The sequence below is a fragment of the Pungitius pungitius genome, chromosome 15, assembly GCF_949316345.1.
Source record: "Pungitius pungitius chromosome 15, fPunPun2.1, whole genome shotgun sequence".
NCBI lineage: Eukaryota > Metazoa > Chordata > Actinopteri > Perciformes > Gasterosteidae > Pungitius > Pungitius pungitius.
This window is the reverse complement of record NC_084914.1, coordinates 15,072,586-15,090,993: the sequence shown is the minus strand read 5'-3', so window position 1 is coordinate 15,090,993 and position 18,408 is coordinate 15,072,586.

The following is an 18,408-nucleotide window of genomic DNA, read 5'->3' as shown; positions in this document are numbered from 1 at the left end:
TCATTTTAATGAGTAAGTGTTATAAAATGTAAAAACTATTTGGTCCTGCTCAAGATGTGTCAGAACATTTTAGAAAGCCCAAATTACAGGCTTGACTCGCATCAAGACTTTCCTCCTCAGTTCACATTATCTCATATTCTCTGTTTTCATTTTGTGCGGACATATGGTTACAGATAGGTTCAGTGGTCACATTATTTTGATATCAGTCCCTAAAGGTTCCAGAACGGGAGGAATCTCAGCATCGACATTTCAACAACGTCTTAAATTCAGCTGCGGATCAAACTTTACACCAAGATTTCTTTTTAGAAAGCTGCAGGGGTTTCCAGGAACTGTGGGAAACACAGAGGAAGAAAAAGCTGCTTATTTACAGTACAGGGAGATTGTATCTTTCAGTTGGCTTTGCATGTTTCAAAAATGAAACAAAATACTTTTTTGTCCTTCTAATTCAACACATCCAACTCAGAATCTGTTTATTGCACACAACAGTTGCATTGGATTATTCCCCACTTGTTTGAAACATTTCCAACCTCCAGTTCATTAAAAAGCAAAAAAATAATTTCTAAAAAGATATGGATTCATCTTGTCTCATCTCATCTTCAACCTCAGGGGTTGTGGTCACGGGGGAAACAGTTGCAGCAGGGCGGGACCACCTCCACAAGCTTTGACTGGGAGTCCAAAGGCCTTCCCACGCCAGTGGGGAAATGTCATCTCTCCACCTAATCCTGGGTCTTCCTGGGTGGGTTGGCTCTTCCTGACTGGCTTTGCCTGGAAAACCTCCCTAGGTAGCCCAGGGGGAATCCTTACTAGATGCCCAAACCATCTCAACTGGATTATTTCTGTGCAAAGGTGTATCGGCTCTACTCCAAGCTCCTCATGGATGGCTGAGTTTCTCACTTTTTCTCATCTCTAAGGGAGACACCAGCCACCCTCCTGAGGGAACCTATTTCGTCCGCTTGCACCTGCCCCCTAGTTCTTTTTCTAGTGACCTATCCTTCATGACCATAGGTAAGGGCACGTAGGAGCGAAGATTGAACGGTAGATTGAGAGATCTGCCTTCCGGCTCAGCTTCTTTTCGTCACAAAGGTGTGGGGAATACAACCCTCGCTGCTTCGATTCTCCGGGAAAACACCCTCCATCTTCCACTCACTCACGAACAAGACCCCGAGGTGAACTACTTCACTTGGGGTAAGAACACATTCCTTACCTGGAATGGGCAATTCATCGGGTTCCTGCTGCCGCAGATTTAGAGCGACTGATCCTCATACCGACCGCTTCACACTTGGCTGCGAACCGCTGCAGTGAAAGCTGGAGAATCACAGACCCAACGCCTGATTGCATATGTGGCAATACGAGCGACCTATGACACTCCAGGAAAATAATCTCCAGCAACGCCACTTGGGATAGGCCCAAGACCATTCTTATTAAGGCACGCAGAGCCGTTCACCAAATCAGGGGTCCGAGACCATAAGATAATTATAAAAGTATAGTTTTATTTTTGTTTAATACTCTTTTTAAAATGGCAATATGTTTTTTGATAAGGAGTTTGAGGAATATAAAGAAAACAATAAACAAACAATTCAAATCAATAAACCAGCATGCATAATAAAGATGTAAACAAATTCAAACAAAACAATTCAAATCAATAAACCAGCATGCATAATAAAGATGTAAACAAATTCAAACAAAAAAAGGAAAAAACCCACATGCAATATGTCCAACAGTTCACTCAATATAGAGAGCCACAGGTTTTTAGCCGGTATCAAGAACAGTCTCAGTGAGTGGGGGGGGAGGGGAGAGCGTGCCGGGGAAAATTGGCCCATTAATTGGTCGTGGCACCAGGATAGCCCCACAACAGCATGTCCAAGGCTTCAGCCCGGTCCAGCGAATTACAGGTCAAGCTGCCCACAGACCCCGGCGGTGGCACCCACCTTGCGCACACACTCAGACAGCGGCCCACACGAGACACCGAACACCAGCAGTCCAGGCATTCATCCACCCACACGGGGACATCCATGACCCAGACAGGGTCGCACACCACAGCAGAATGTTGACCTAGGGCAGCGGCCAAAACATAAAGCGCGCCACCCGGACACGTCTCCACAGACACACAGCAGGAGAAGACAACAGGACGAGTCCACACACCAGAGGCTTAAGTAATATCCCCGCCTCTCCCAATCAATTAGAATTAGCCCCAGGTGTGATGGTCCAGACCCCTGTGTACAGGAAAGAGGGAGGGGAAAACCCTCATCTGGTCACACCTACCCCTCGTTTTTTGTATCGTCGTCCCGACGGAAAAGAAGGCCCCCTAGGTCAAGACCACGGCCGAAAAATGACCGATTGCAGATTCAACGTTGGGTCTGACGGCCTCCCGACCAGGCCACCAGCCGTACCCCTAACAGGCTGAGGAAGCCGATGAACATTCGAATGATGACCGGCAGTGGGACGGGTGGTGGGACGCATAACTTGCCCACTCGTACTAGGCTGCTCCGAGGCCCAGGCTAATGGCACTTGCGACTGTGACTGAATGGATGGAAGCAATAGGCCCTGGTCCGGCCTAGTTGCTGTGGAAGGTTCCACGGGACCCGGAGCTGGGGCGCCTGGGTCAAGCTGCCCACAGACCCCGGCGGTGGCACCCACCTTGCGCACACACTCAGACAGCGTGGGTGTCGCGATGCACATTCCTTACTTTGTGCAGTGTGTTCACCGGTGCCACTGCATAAACTGCCCCTTCCGATGAAGCGCTCACCACCTGATGAACCTCCGAGTTCCACAGGTCTCGCAGCTTATGACGGCCTCTGGCACCACGATTCCTCACATACACCAGCTGGCCCACCAGCAGCGGCACCTCTCTCACGTGCTGATCATACCGCTCCTTCCGACGACTTGCTGCTGTAAGCAGCCGCTCACGAGCACAATCAAAGGCAACCCTCAACTTTTCCTGGTGCTCTGCCACCCATTCTTGCACCTCCCCCGGCCTTGGTTCTTCCACACGCCCCAAAAGGAAGTCAATGGGCAGCCTTGGTTCTTGGCCAAACATCAAGTAATAAGAGGACTCCCCAGTACTCTGATGAGGTGGTGTATTATAACAGAAGAGGACATAAGGTAGACAAGATGCCCAATCCCGCTTCTGCGTCAAGGGCAATGTTCGGAGAAGGTTGTGCAGTGTTCGATTGAAGCGCTCACACTGCCCATTTCCCGCCGGATGGTAAGGAGTAGTACGAGATGTATTATGTTATCCCATACATCAAGCAAAGTTGTTGAATCAAAGTGCTTTCAAAACTCAAAACAAGCGACTTGGCACACCAAACTTATAGAACCACTCTGCCACAAGAACCTGGGCCACAGTAGAGGCAGTCTGGTCATGTGTAGGCACAGCTACCGTGAACTTACTAAAAACATCTGTCATGACCAACACATTTTCAAACCCATTTCGAGAAGGCTCCAACAGTGTAAAATCAATGGCCAGTATTTCATTTGGTCGAGAGGCAAGCAGATGGCCCATAAAACTATGTGGCACCGGTCCAGAGTCCTTAGCGACCTGACACCGCTCACACTCACGCACCCAATTGCGGATGTCAGTAGACATACCGGGCCAGTAACAACGCTGCCGGACCAACTCTGTGGTCCTTTCAATACCTTGATGGCCATGTTGCTGATGAAGCAGATTCAGGGTTTCAGGCTGGAGAACTGCAGGCAGCAACAGTTGGAGGAATCCCTCCCCGCCATCTGAGCGAAGGACCTGGCGGAACAAGACCCCGTCCCGCTCCACCAGGCGCCCCCACTGTGTTAACATCTTCAAAGGTGGTTTAGAAAGATGCCACCGTTCAACTGCGGTAGGTGGAGATTTTTGTCGCCAGAACACCATAATCTCCTTCAACAAGGGATCATTCTGTTGTAATAACTGGGGATCAGAAGCTGAATGGGCTGGGAGTGCAGAGACCAGGGCTAAAGTGGCTACTACAGGCTACGGAACATCGGTGGGCGGCTCAAGACATTATTCTTCGGGTTTAAATTCTGCTGTCCCGGAAACAACGGGACAGCAGAATTTAAACCCGAAGAATACTGTCTTGAAAGGGCATCAGCATTCCGGTTACTACGACCGGATCTGTACTTGATCTCAAAATTAAAAACTGCAAGCTGAGCCGCCCACCGATGTTCCGTAGCCCCCAGTTTAGCAGACTGGAGATGGCTTAACGGATTATTATCGGTGTACACCGTGCACCTGTGACCCAACAGGTAGTCTCGAAACTTTTCTATCATAGCCCACTTAAGAGCCAAGAACTCCAACTTCATGGAGCTGTAAGTCGCCGTATTACGCTCAGTCTGCCGAAGTCCTCTGCTGGCGTAAGCCACTAGTTTCACCCCACTGTCAGTCTCCTGGGAGAGAACAGCTCCCAGGCCACTATAGCTAGCGTCTACCTCTAAATTGAAGGAACGCGAAAAGTCTGCGATTGCCAACACAGGAGCGGAGACAAGCCGATCTTTCAGTCCCTCAAATCTCTGCTCACATTGCGGAGTCCATACAGCATCCAGAGCCTTACTGGCACCCTTCTTGGACCTCTTGCCCGACGTCTCAGCCACCAAGCGATGCAATGGTCCCGCCAAATGGGCAAACCCCTCGACGAATCGACGATAATAGCTGGCAAACCCCAAAAATGAGCGCAGCTCAGATGTGTTCTGTGGTCGCCTCCACTCAGCCACAGCCTCACACTTCTTTGGGTCAGTAGACACTCCCTGGGATGAGATGACATGACCTAAGTACTGTTGGGTTCTGAAGGCCGAAGGGGAGACCAGCTTCCCTTTGTTCTCGTCCAGGCAGGATACGGTGAATCAAAAGTCAACTAGCTCGGGTTTTAAAAATCAAAAAGTATTTAATAACTAAACAAAGAGTAAGGCCTACAATTACAAAGTGAAAAACAATGTGAATAGTGATATATTTCGCGAAATAGAGATTTCCCCGGCCAAGTCAAAAGTGACTCCTCAGGCTGCAGGAAAAATCTAATCTTCTTGTTCCTTGGTTTGATGATTTGAAGCTCCCGGGGGGGGGGTTGTCTTCGGGGTGTATTTGAATGTCATTGGCTCCTTCAATGTATCTCGTCCTGGTCCAGCCTTTTCACACCTAGGTGTGAATCTGCTGCAGTAACCTGAAACCCTCTCTGTCTCTTCTGTCCCTCACATTCCAATGCATTCTCTTGTAAACATCTGGCTTTATGCCTCAAAGAGTGAAAATAACATCATATACATAGTATGTCTTCATCTTATAACTAGTACACTTCAGTTACAACACAACATATAAGATCACAGTACTTAATGGTTTATCACAGTTTATCTGGTGCAACACATTGCCTCATTCGGCTGTCTTGCATCCAATTTCTTAACTATTACCTGACAGGAGAAAAAACTCCACAAAAAAACCTCTCTGGGGAAAAGTAGGAGAAATCCATTTAGGTAATCCAGGTTTTAACATTACATCATGACAGGATGTTAATGTGTACAGTATTTATATGATTTATATGACTTTAAATTGTTATTGACTATAATACATTCACTTTATTTAACATACAAATGTAATATCTACTATCTAACATCACACAAACTACAATTCTATACTAAACATTGTTACATGTAACATACTTCTCACCGCTAGGGGTGCACTTCTACTTAAATTCCTAACAGTACCCCACTTCTTTCGAACATTTCTCAAGCCTAGCCTTCAAGCCCTCAGTCTGAAGGCGCCTGAGCACCATCTCAAGGCGCTGCAGATGTTGATCTACAGAGGATGAAAACACAATGATGTCTTCGAGATAGAGCAAGAGAGACTGACCCTGCTGATCGCCAAACATCCTCTGCATCAATCGCTGGAAGGTGCCCGGCGCGTTGCACAAGCCGAATGGCATACGATTGAACTCAAAGAGACCGAAGGGGGTACAAAAGGCTGTTTTAGGCTTGTCTTGTTCTGTAACAGGGACTTGATTGTAACCGCTGGCAAGATCGAGAGTTGAAAACCAGCGGGCCCCTGACAGCGCATAGAGACTTTCCTCTATTCGCGGCAAAGGAAATGCATCCTTCAAAGTCTTGCTGTTTAGCAACCGATAGTCCATGCACAAGCGCAGACTTCCGTCCTTTTTCCGCACCAGCACAATTGGTGAAGCGTACGGACTATAGCTCTCCCGTATGACCTGGGACTCAAGCAGCTGATTGATATGAGTCTTCACTGCCTCATACTCAGATGGCGGTAAACGGCGATATCTCTGCCTGACTGGGATCTCATCAAGCAAGGGTATGTTGTGGGAAAGGAGATTGGTACACCCCAAGTCACCTTCATGAGTGGCAAAGACCGAATCATACTTTTTCAGCAAGGAACGTATTTTTTCCCTATCTGGATCAACAAGCGCAGGCAGAGCCACAGACTTCAACCTATCAGGCACAGAGGAAGGAACAGTTTGAGTGTTAACGGTCACCCAAGTGGTCCTATCCTCAGTCACGCCAGCTGGCAGACTGACAACCTGTGCTGTACTTAGATTGCCCAGACCAGGCCGTGGGTAGAGCAGAACAGCCGTTGTCCCCACATTGACCACAGGGACGTACACCGTGCCCCGGACGACCCGCACCAGGCAAGATGAAACAAGCAGCCCAGCGGGTAGCCCAGTCTCAGGAGGCTCCAGCAGAACCGTCTCACCTGCCAGCTGCTCCGAACAAGTACTGGCAACCAACTTCATGTGGCCTCCTGGTACCCGCACAGCTCCCCTACCTCGAACTCTGACTGTGCCAGTAGTGGACACTGATTCTTGACCAACTGATTTATGGCCCTGCTGTAGTGCCACAACAACCGGACGGGGTGTCTGTGAAACTGCAGGTGACTCAAAAAGAGAAGGTCCCAGCGCACCGAAAAGTTTTCTATAGCACCTACGAATAACATTCATCCCCAAGATTCCCGGGGAAGAAGACTCAGTGCCAGGGGGATCCCTCACCACAAGGATTCCACATCAGGGCATGACCTTTCCGCACAACTCTACATCCAATTCTACGACCCTGCACACCAAACTGAAGACCAAGAGCTGAAGGCAGTGAATAGCTACGACCTCGCACACCACCTGGCAAACCCTCACGTTCCCAGCGCATGGCGCATGGCTAGAGCAGAACTTAATTTCTTCCTTTGCCTCTCCCTCCAAATGATCGAAGATGAAAAGAGCCTGTTCAGCAGCAGCTAAGTGTCGAGCACGCATGCACGCCTCCACCTCCTCGACCCATTCAGTTATTCCCAAACCCGTCCTACCGTTAAACATTGGACACCTGCGGTCCCTCGGAATGACCACTAACCGCTCTGTTACAGTGGGGGCAAGGGGTGGGCTCCCGCTGCCGGAAGCCGTCGAACTGGATGCACTGCCACCGGGGTCTGAAGAAGCAGCGCACTCCCGACGGAGTCGCCGTTGTCTGCCTGAAGCTGCAACACAAGTTCTTTTAGCTGCTGTACCTCCTCTTCCATGACAGCTGAGGAAGCTGAACCAAAAGCTCCACAGAGAGATGAGAATTATGGAATGTGAGGTCCCAACCCCACTGAAACTGTTCTTGATCACAAACACAATAATTAAACCGTTTGAACAACAAAACAAATATATATATATATATATATATATATATATATATGTCTCTGCCCCTTTAATGTTTTGATTGATCCTGCCAGCAACGCCACATGTGGCAATATGAGCGACCTATGACACTCCAGGAAAATAATAATCTCCAGCAACGCCACTTGGGATAGGCCCAAGACCATTCTTATTAAGGCACGCAGAGCCGTTCACCAAATCAGGGGTCAGATACCATAAGATAAACAAAAATAAAACTATATTTTTATAATTAACACTCTTTATAAAATGGCAATATGTTCTGTGATACGGAGTTGAGGAACATAAAGAAAATAAACAAACAATTCAAATCAATAAACCAGCATGCATAAAGATGTAAACAAATTCAAACAAAACAATTCAAATCAATAAACCAGCATGCATAAGAAAATGCAAACAAATTCAAACAAAAAAAGGAAAAGACCCACATTCAATCCAACAATGTCCAACAGTTCACTCAATATAGAGCACCAGCAGTCCAGGCATACATCCACCCACACAGGGACATCCATGACCCAGACAGGGTCGCACACCACAGCAGAATGTTGACCTAGGGCAGCGGCCAAAACATAAAGCGCGCCTCCCGGACACGTCTCCACAGACACCCAGCAGGAGAAGACAACAGGACGAGTCCACACACCAGCGCGCCAGCAAAGCAGGCACCTATTTATGGACTCAAGGTTTGTATTTATTGTTTAGAGATAACTAGCACTGCACCTCTGAGTTTGGCTAATGTGCCAAATCAACCAAGAATGAAGCCATTCTTGTTTACATTTAGTCACAAAAACAAGAGCAAAACAACTATTTTGGAGGGCAGTGGAATTGTTCAAAGGCTGAAAAGCAAAAGAAATGGATTGAAGCAGAATCTTTCTTCTGTACACAAATGCCAAAAATAATATTACTCAAATTCAAGATTCACGTTTCAAAGTCCATGGGGAAAAAATACGTTTTTTTTCTACCAACAGCCTGAACTCCACATAAAGGTCTCATACTTTATATATATCACCTCCTACCGTTGAATCGATCAATGAGACTTTTTAGCATTTGTGTATGTCTTTTTTAACTTCCCATTTTTCAGTTGAATTCCAGTGAAACGAGTAAACCGATGTGAAAGTGCTGGGGACCACTGACTGTGCCAGCGGCTGTACACACACAAAGACCAGCTCTGTGTTTTTCTGATCTCGACATCTCAGGATGCATTTCCTTTCACTCTTCTGGACGAGCACAGAAGTGGTCGGGCTAAAAGTCTCTCTACGATGCGGGTAATCATCTTTGGTTGAGCAACTCCAATGAAAATGTCAAACAAGACAATGTTTGTTGCAGTCTGTTGGACGTGCTTAGTCTGATAATTTTCAGAAGTATGACACCTTCTCTGTGCAATTGTGAACATTTGACAAGAAATTGACTCTAAATATGGAGTATGTTCTGCAATAGCATTTGTGACTCCTTTTCCAGAACTCACAAATTATGAGGCAAGATAAATTTGTTGGGTTCTAGCCAGGTCTCCTGAAGAAAAAGTGCAAGCATCGCATTGCTGTCAAAATTCACACAGCCCTGTTACAGAGGCAACCATTGGCGCAGGGCGTGTGATCTGCTGCAGTCAGTTAGCCCGTCTGTCAGTAGGAAAACAGTCATCATGCCAGCCAGTTAGAAAGGTTTCCAAGCATTTGGAGTAGAAGGGCAGGACTTCATTAGTGTGAAATTTAGTTTGTACGTCATAACTCTCAGTCAGATTACTAGTTTTGTCAGACAAATAGCCACCCACATAGCCCAAAAGTCCGTTACAGAAGACCAGCCAAAGGCTTTCCAGGGTTTTCTCGATACTGGTTTCAAGAATAGTTTGACATTTTTGGAAACTTGTCAATTTTTTTTTACGTAATCAGGAATCAGGAATCAGGCAACGTTTATTGCCATAATATGTTGTACATACATGGAAATTGTCTTGGCGGAAGGTGCATGGAGACAGTACAATAAAGACGACATAGTGCAAATAAGATAAAAATAAAATAAAAGTATAAAATATAAGCTATGGGTTAGTACGCTAAAAACTAGAGCTATGGGTTAGTAAGTTAGAGGAGATAAGATAAAATTAGGAATAAAAAGTAAGAGCATTTGGGATCCATACCACTCTAATGTTTACAAGTTAATTTGACTGGAACAACATACATTAACATAAACTATGCACAATATAGAAATATAGCTCATAGTTCATTTTCATCCCCATTGCCGGGCAAGTTAACAGTAAAACAGACAGTAAATTCCATATATCAAACAAGCATTATAAAATAATGTTCATACATAATCACTGGATGCTTCTGGTGTTACAGCGGTAAAAATGAATACTTCTGTAGCGGCTGGGTACAGGAGAAGATCCTATTCCTTACTCGCTAACACAGGATTGCATCTCTTAGGGTGAAGTTCCCGTTTATTACTTTTCACAATATGGTCCATCTGATTTTCCCATACTTTCCTGGTTGGGATATTCTTTAACCTAGCTATCATATTTTACAATGCTGCCTCTGTATCTGTCATGAGTCTACGTACAATTACATTTGTAATGGATGAACTTGCTTCTTGCATGCCTTGAATGTTTGCAAAGTAATAGGGTATCCATCTTCTCATCTTGTACAGCCCCACATCTTATCTCTGTCCCACTGGTATTACAGTAAAATCATGTCTGAGCTAACCACAATGCCTGCTGGGGTAAAACATATATACATGAATAGCTTAAAGAGCTTTATATCACTACCAAAGTGTTTCAGGGTTCTGTTAAGATGGCAAAGTGTTGCACTGCTGTGATGTCTGGGCCCCGTGAGAAGAAATTAAACACAGCGATCCCCCTTTGATGTGTAAAATGGCATCCCAACCGAGGACGTATATCTCCCCTCCAAACCCCCCCCACCCGTTAGTCATACTGATCAGCAAGCCATTGCATAAGTTGAATCCTTAAATAAATCTGCGTCCTTCGAAATGTTCACTCATAATCCAAAGTAAACTGATGCACCCAACTGGCTCTATATGGCTTTGCACCTACACTCAAACCTGACCCGTTAAATAATGCTAGTTACAAGGCTTGCATGCTTAATATGCAACATTTAGGCTGTGAGGGAAAGTATGAGTTTTTTTATAGCAAATGAATAGTCATGGTTGGTATTTGGGTAAGTCTAACAGCACATTCATGTGTTACCAGTTTTAGTATCACAACCTTTTTGAGTGTGTGTGTTGGTCAGTAAAATCCAGAAATGTCAAATAGACGTAGCAATTATGAGGGTTTTTGAGATGTGTTTGAAATTAAATTTGGGCACAGCTGGCTGTGCCTGAAACACACTAGTATGATTGGGCCTTTGTGTGTGTGTGTGTGTGTGTGTGTGTGTGTGTGTGTGTGTGTATATGTTTATGTATGAATACACCTCCATGGAATAATGTGCAGTTCTCTATTTGCCCAGCATATGTTGTGAAGTGAGGCTTTTGCTAAATATATAAATATCAGTCTCATGCTATGTAGCCGGCTCCTCGGGCGGTTAACTCCTGGTTGGACACACAACGTGCATGTGGGCGAACAATCACTGTGAATAGAATGAGAAACAATCTGTGTGTGTGCAGTGTTTAAATGTGTGGTCGGACTTCTTCCTTTCCGCCCTCTACCACTCATAGATTTAGACGTTATTATTTCAACATAGTTTGCAGCTGTGTTTTGCTGGCGAAACATGGTAATCATCTCTCCACTGCTGGCTTCTCTATCGGGCTGAGGTATATATATATATATGTGGACTGTTACACTCTACTTTCTTATGACACAAGACAGATGGGGAAGCTTTTCCAAGTCACAGAATCCCATTGGGTTGGCCCAGCTGTCAATTAATTTGCCCTGATAGAATTATGACTAATTTGGCATAACCCATTCTGATTGAGCAAAGAAAATATAAAAAGACAACGTAGAATGTCAAAGAAACATTTTAAAACTTTGCAGCTATAAATTGGTGCGGTTTCCAGAAAGTGTAGGTGATACAAATTCTCAAACGCTACATGCTACCTGCAGCATCCTAACAGGTTTACAGTTATCGTCTATGACAACCATCATCTTAGTCTACGGTGCGAGCATTTGTTGTCAGAGGATTGACGGTTCGAGGCCCTGCTTACCCGCCCTGGCTACCCGTGTGTCAATGTGACCTTGGGTAAGACACTTACCCCAACATCCCGTTGGGCAGGTGCACTGTGTATGGTAGCTCCTGTCATTTCTGTGGGTGTGAATGATGACATGAAATGTTGAGTTTTTAGCGGACAGATGTCTGCACTATACTGTACTTGTATAAGCACTCTACCAGTAAAGTCCATTTACCAGTACGGCTGAGGCTTAAAGTGACACCTATAGCATTGGCCAAATTGAAATGTTGTTGGTGAGAGATTTAAAGTCTGTCTGTTGCAATCCATCTAATAGTTGTGTCACAGTATCGGGCTGTCGCAGGTTGCAGGGAGGACCCAAACGCAGTTGTTTCCAAACAAAGTGCTCTTTATTCCAAAGACCAAAAACTCACCAGAGACCGTGCACCAACAACGAGTGACATTTAGGCGCCGGGCGGTGCGGCTCCGGCGCCGTCGTGGCAGGGGGGCTCCGGGCGGTGCGGCTCCGGCGTCGTCGTCGTGGCGGGGGGCGCCGAGCGGTGCGGCTCCGGCGTCGTCGTCGTGGCGGGGGGCGCCGAGCGGTGCGGCTCCGGCGTCGTCGTCGTGGCGGGGGGCGCCGGGCGGTGCGGCTCCGGCGTCGTCGTGGCGGGGGGAGCCGGGCGGTGCGGCTCCGGCGTCGTCGTGGCGGGGGGGCCCGAGCGGTGCGGCTCCGGCGTCGTCGAGGCGGGGATCACTGGGCTGAGCCCTGACCCCAATCCCCCTCCAAGGACCGGATTCCAGACGGTCCCCAGAGGGTGGGAAGGGGGGGTCAAGTCGGGCGTTGAGGGGCCGGGACGGGCGGAGACTGAAGTCTGGGGTCCGGGACGGACTGATGGCCTTTTTGTAGGCCATCAGTTGACATGTCAATAGCTCCTTTGGAAATATATTTACTGAGAAAAAATGGTGACGTGTTCAATAATTATTTCACCCGCTGTATCTAATGTCTTTACACAGCTCTCAGCATGGTGACAACTAAGACACAGATCATAGATTATAGTGCCAATGGTGCTAAAAATGCTGACAGGGATACCAGTGTTAGCCTTAGGGGGAACCATATTGAGAACTTAATTTAGTTAAATCAGTACATTCAATGTTTTTTTTGTTTTTGTGACTATACGTCGTCCCAATGAGAAACATGGTTGCTGCCAATTCTCTGCCCACTCGGTGAGTGAGTAGGTGATGACAGGTGACAGAAATATATGGAAGAAACATATCTCACTCAGTCCCACAGTTTCTAAACTCCCTCGACAAACATTCCTTTTGGACTGCGTACAGTAGCTGGTCGCAGTTCAGTGCAGGCCAGCACATCTTAAACCTTGTCTACCGCACAGTCCCCATGTTGTGCTTTTTTCTCTTGAATCTACAAATACCTGCCTTCTTCTTTGCTTTCATGTACGCCCTCCTTCACAAAAGGACTTCCCTTTACCCACCTGACTGTAATTACACTATCTTTGGCAGTCATTTTGTACTCCTTTCCTCTCCTTTTAAATAAGTCTGAATAAGACTAATTACGGGTAAATGGTCAAGGTGTAAGAAGTTACAATTCCTGACTGCTCTCCATTCTGTCCTGTGTATTCGTAGGAAGGGAGGTAAGCTTCCACCTAACAAACTGTTTGCCAGCAGCAGCTTGTCTTTTCTTCCTCCTTAAAATATCCCTTCTACACTTCTCCAGAGACAGTGTTTGATGAGAAGGGTTCTGTCTTCTATGTTTAATTTCAAGGATTTTGCTGTTTTATTTCAAGGAAGATGCTGCTGATCATTGAAATGCTGTCACCCTTTGCAGACGTACAACTTATTTGAAGAAGCTTTTTGAGAGTTTTTGATGAAGGTGAATTTGGGCTTCGTCAATGTTCTACACCGACTACTCACCAAACACATAAACACATGCACACAGACACACATACTGATGCCAAACTCAAAGTATGGGCTTGGCGGCCCTCTCTCTCCTCACGTTTTTTTTGTAACCCACATGCAGAACTCTAGCGCCAACAGAGTGTGGCAGAGGGTCACTGTTTCCCACAGGTTCCACAGACTTTCTTCTTACCCCCTGATCCTGTGCTGTTGGTCCCCACCATAGAATCCCCATAGAAATTTTCCACTTGTACCAAAAATAGTCGTATGACTACAGGCCAAACGAGCTTGTTGCCCCCCTGTTGCTTACAGCTGGCTCAGCACACAGGCCGACAATTTTCATCTTTATAGTTATGAAAATCATTTGTTGTGTTTTTATTTCACTATGACGAAAAGCCAGTTTAAGTAAAACATTTGTTATATTTAACATTTATATTTATATATAACTTTTAAATTTAAATTTAGCATTTATATTTAATCTGAGGAAGATTTTAGAACGTGCAACATTTTACAAACGGCGCACCATACTCCAGAGCCATGGGTTATTATTGAGTTTGTGGGATATTAGAAATAAATCAACCAAGTACATGAATTAACTACAAACAAATTGCATCTAGTGTACATCAGAATACAACCATGATTCTGGAAATATGTAAATATGTATTGCAATAAAGTAATGAGAATATTGTAAAACCACTGTAAAACCAGAAGACGTCATGTGCCCAGAGGCGTGGACACCGCCTACCGCACCAACTCTAACCCACAGTAGAACTTTGTTTGACCAATAGGATAGCACACCTTTTTTATTGTCTATATATATATATATATATATATATAGACAATAAAATATGTATATACACACAGCAAAATCCTTAATTTTATTTTAATAGTTTAATAGTAATTTTTCCAGTGTTCAACAAAAGTGTTAAAGTGCAGAGTTGATATCACACTGCAAAAAGATTAAACTCTTACAGAGCGAATTGTACAAAAGAGCTGGAGTCATTATCCAGTGTCATGATCAGATTCATTTGCAACACACTACAACACTTAGTAGAGTTAAATCAACTCTTTGATTTAGGTTTTAAATGTAACTGCACAGTGTCACACTTCTTGGTATCAGGTTTAACTCCATGTAATATGGCGCATGGATTGGTGACGGTTTGCCAGGAGCACAGGGTTGAGCAATACATCTAACACTGAATTGCTCACTGGGCTAAAATGTAAACACCATGTGTTAAAAATGCAACATAAGTTGATAAAAGCATCAGCTAAATGACGTTGTATTCAACACTAAGCAGATTTAATTTGACACTTAGTGTTGATTTAACACTGACAAGATTGGGACAATAAAAACACCAGCTTAGAGTTAAAAATTGAATCTCGCAGAGTCAATTTAACTCACTACCTACTGGTGTTGAGAAACTAATGCTTGAGTATATATAAGAGTTAAAATGAACTCAATAACAGTGTTAAAATGGCAACACTTGTAAAATTGTTGCATTGACACTGTGGAGTGTGGACCCCATGGGACACTTTAAAAGTGTTAAAATTAACTCCAATAGTGTTAATTTGAGTCTGCCCAGGTTGTGTGTACGCGTGTGTCCCCTTGTTCGGGATTCGTGGGTGGATCAGGGACACAGTGAACTACAATGTAGTCAAAGGACTCGCTGTGGCCTGTGGATCGGAGAAGCCTGCGGATCCTCGGCCGAGGTGTTAACTTTTTAGCGCAAGACTTATTCTTTATTAAATTCTTTTGGTTTTAACTTTTTGATCCAAGATATCCTCTGTTTGTCCTGTGGTTCTTCATTTTGAACATAACAAGTTGGAGCACTTATTTGGTAGACAATGGGTTCAATTGTGGATGTGGATTTTTACAATTGAACATGCAACAACCAAATGATGCTGCAAACTCATTTGGATTGCTGGGACTTTTATTGCCAACATGTGCATGCATTACTGTGACAGGGTTTATAGTTTGTTTTTTCACTCACTTTCCACTGAACCTTATGGATACCTCTTACCACCTTTACATATATGTTACTTATTTCATCTATCTGTCAAACTTGAAGTTTTGGAAGAAGATGATAAAAGTAGCAAAGTAGAACCAAAATTGACTTCTTAGCATGTATCATGTCAACATGTGTGTCATGCTTCCATCAACGCCAATTGGACATGATTTTACCACAAAGATGGATAAAGATGTTTGTGTTAGTGAGTTTCCGTCCAGTGGGAAAGAGACTTCTTGTTCACAACGCAATAATGCTCCATGTACAATGTCTCCGTAAAATGAAGGCCAGATTTCATTACCAAAAGGAAGCGGGTCAACCATGCGAAACAAAAGCGCTTCTGTTCTCCCACAGCTATGGCAATCCACAGTTTAATGCATAGCTCAACAAAAAACTCTGATAGAGCATTATCTAAAAAGGAAAGAGCAGTTCCAATCAATATCAGTAATACTAATTCAAAGCTAGACTTTCATACTAGATAATCGGTAGAAATAATAACACAGCACTGATGCGTTCGCCCTGATGTTGCGCTTTGTGGTTCTAAAGCACAGTGCAGGCAGCAAATGTATTCCCTGTGTGATGACACAAGAGGTCGTCCAAACCCTCAAGCATGTTTGCTTACCTACCTGGTTTTGGACTGAGGGAGTCAGTAAACAGGTAAAAATGCTACATATAGACCCTCGCCACTTAAGAATATAGTCTTGAGGGAGGGCCTGTTCCCGGGTCTGCGTCAGCACTGACCTTTCTGATGTTTGCTAAAAGGATTTGATTTCAACTCAAACTCTCTGGCTTTCCCTTTTCTACAACATTTATACTTGGAGCATCTAAGAGGTATAAAATGACAGTTTTGTCCGCAGAGGAGAAGCTGAGGTAGTTCAGTTGTCGGCCAAGTGATATCATGCCAATGATAAGCCGATTACAAATGAATGTTTGGCATTTTTAAGGTGATTGAAGGTCTTAAATCCTGCTAAAAACATCGACAAACATGAAATGCATGTAAACACGCATGCATTTCATCATCATCATTCAATGAATGCCTTCAACGGTTGTCACAAGTCCTCAATTCACTAAAGTATGCATTTCTGCTCATTGCTACCTCCGGCTGTGAACCATTGCTGACATTCATTCACCAGTTGCTAACAAAGCTAAAAATGTCCTTCCCTCTGCATTGGACATTGACCGAACCTCTCTCTTCACAGTCAACTTAGATGTTAGCCCTACATGGATCTACAGCACACTCTGCTGGCATTACAAGGGCAGACCTCGTTTCTCTCACTTGATGCTGTGAAGGTGATACATTTATTTAAGCATTTCCTTAAAAAACTGGTTTGGAATAAGAGTTATGAGAATGAAAGAAAGAACTAGGGTGAAGGTCAAATGCAATGGAAAGTTCTTCTGGTCTTCTGGTCAAACATCTGAAAATGAAAAAATTGTGTTTGATTAAGTCAGAGCATCTTGGGGAATTGATCAATACATGATACTTTTTCTTTTTCAGAGACGAAAAGGTAAATATCATGGAAAGCTGTTTCAAGGAACAAAACACTCGTACATCATTATCACATCCTTAGTACAGTAAATATGTAGAATCATGAATAGCCTTGTAAAAATTCTTTCTTTTTGTTGCTTTTACGTATTTGTCATAATGGAATAAATGTATTTCACCAGTAAAGCTAAACTAACTACAATACGGTTAATATCTGCAATTGCAAAATATTGTCAACTAAGCTAAGGCTATGTTTTTTTTAGCTCCAATACATACACATACATACACAATACGTAATAACTGTGGAGGTAGGCTGAACAGGAAAATAAAGTATATCTAGCGGCTCTCACATCTCAGTAAATAGGCATTATTTGGACAAACAAACAAGACATTGAGAATCATTTTTGACATATATACATATTTAAATCTAATGAAGTGACACGTGTCTTAGAGCTCAAAATTTGACAGCTATCTCAAAGCATCCAACAGCAATGCATCGTGGAGAAGTTGAGTATGTGAAGTATACTAATTACTTGCCAATGTATCAAAAGTCCACGTGACTATGCAGCGTGAATGTGTTCAATCCTACGTCATGCACTAACAAAACAATGATTTTTGTATTCCTTTAGCATCCGCTTAAATGCATTTATAATTCCAATATCATTAATATTATATTTGAAAAATAATTCTGACATAAAAAGATGAAAAAGCTTCAATATATTGTGAATGACTTCAAATTGGAAGTCTACTGTATAAAGTAAGATTTGGATTATCTGCTGTAATACCATTGTATACAGCAAATTTCAGGGAGTTAAATTGACTCTGTGAGAGTTGAATATTTTTGCAGTGTGATTTCAACTCTGCACTTTTGCCTAACACCGGAAAATTAACTCTAAGGATTTTGCTGTGAAGAATTGAAACTAGAATGGCATAGCATGGTATAAATAAAGTTTATTGACAAATAAGCTGGCCCATTGTATGTGTGTCATTGCATCAAAACAAATGTCCCCAACCTTCTGAGAAACCCTGCATCAGACGGCCAATAAAATCATTTCCAGAAACTGACAACAATTCATGTTTATTTATATCCATTGTTGATTCCGAGCTTAGTCCTGTTCCACTCAGACTGTCCATTGTCATCCACGCCAGAAGACAGTTAATGTCCAAGGTCTTCAAGGTGTTTCCTTTGCAGGCACAATGTGTGTGCGTATGTGAGCAAGTGGTGACAAACACCGCTACCCATAAGGCAGTGTGGGAAAAAAAGTAACGCCCATTGTGTTTA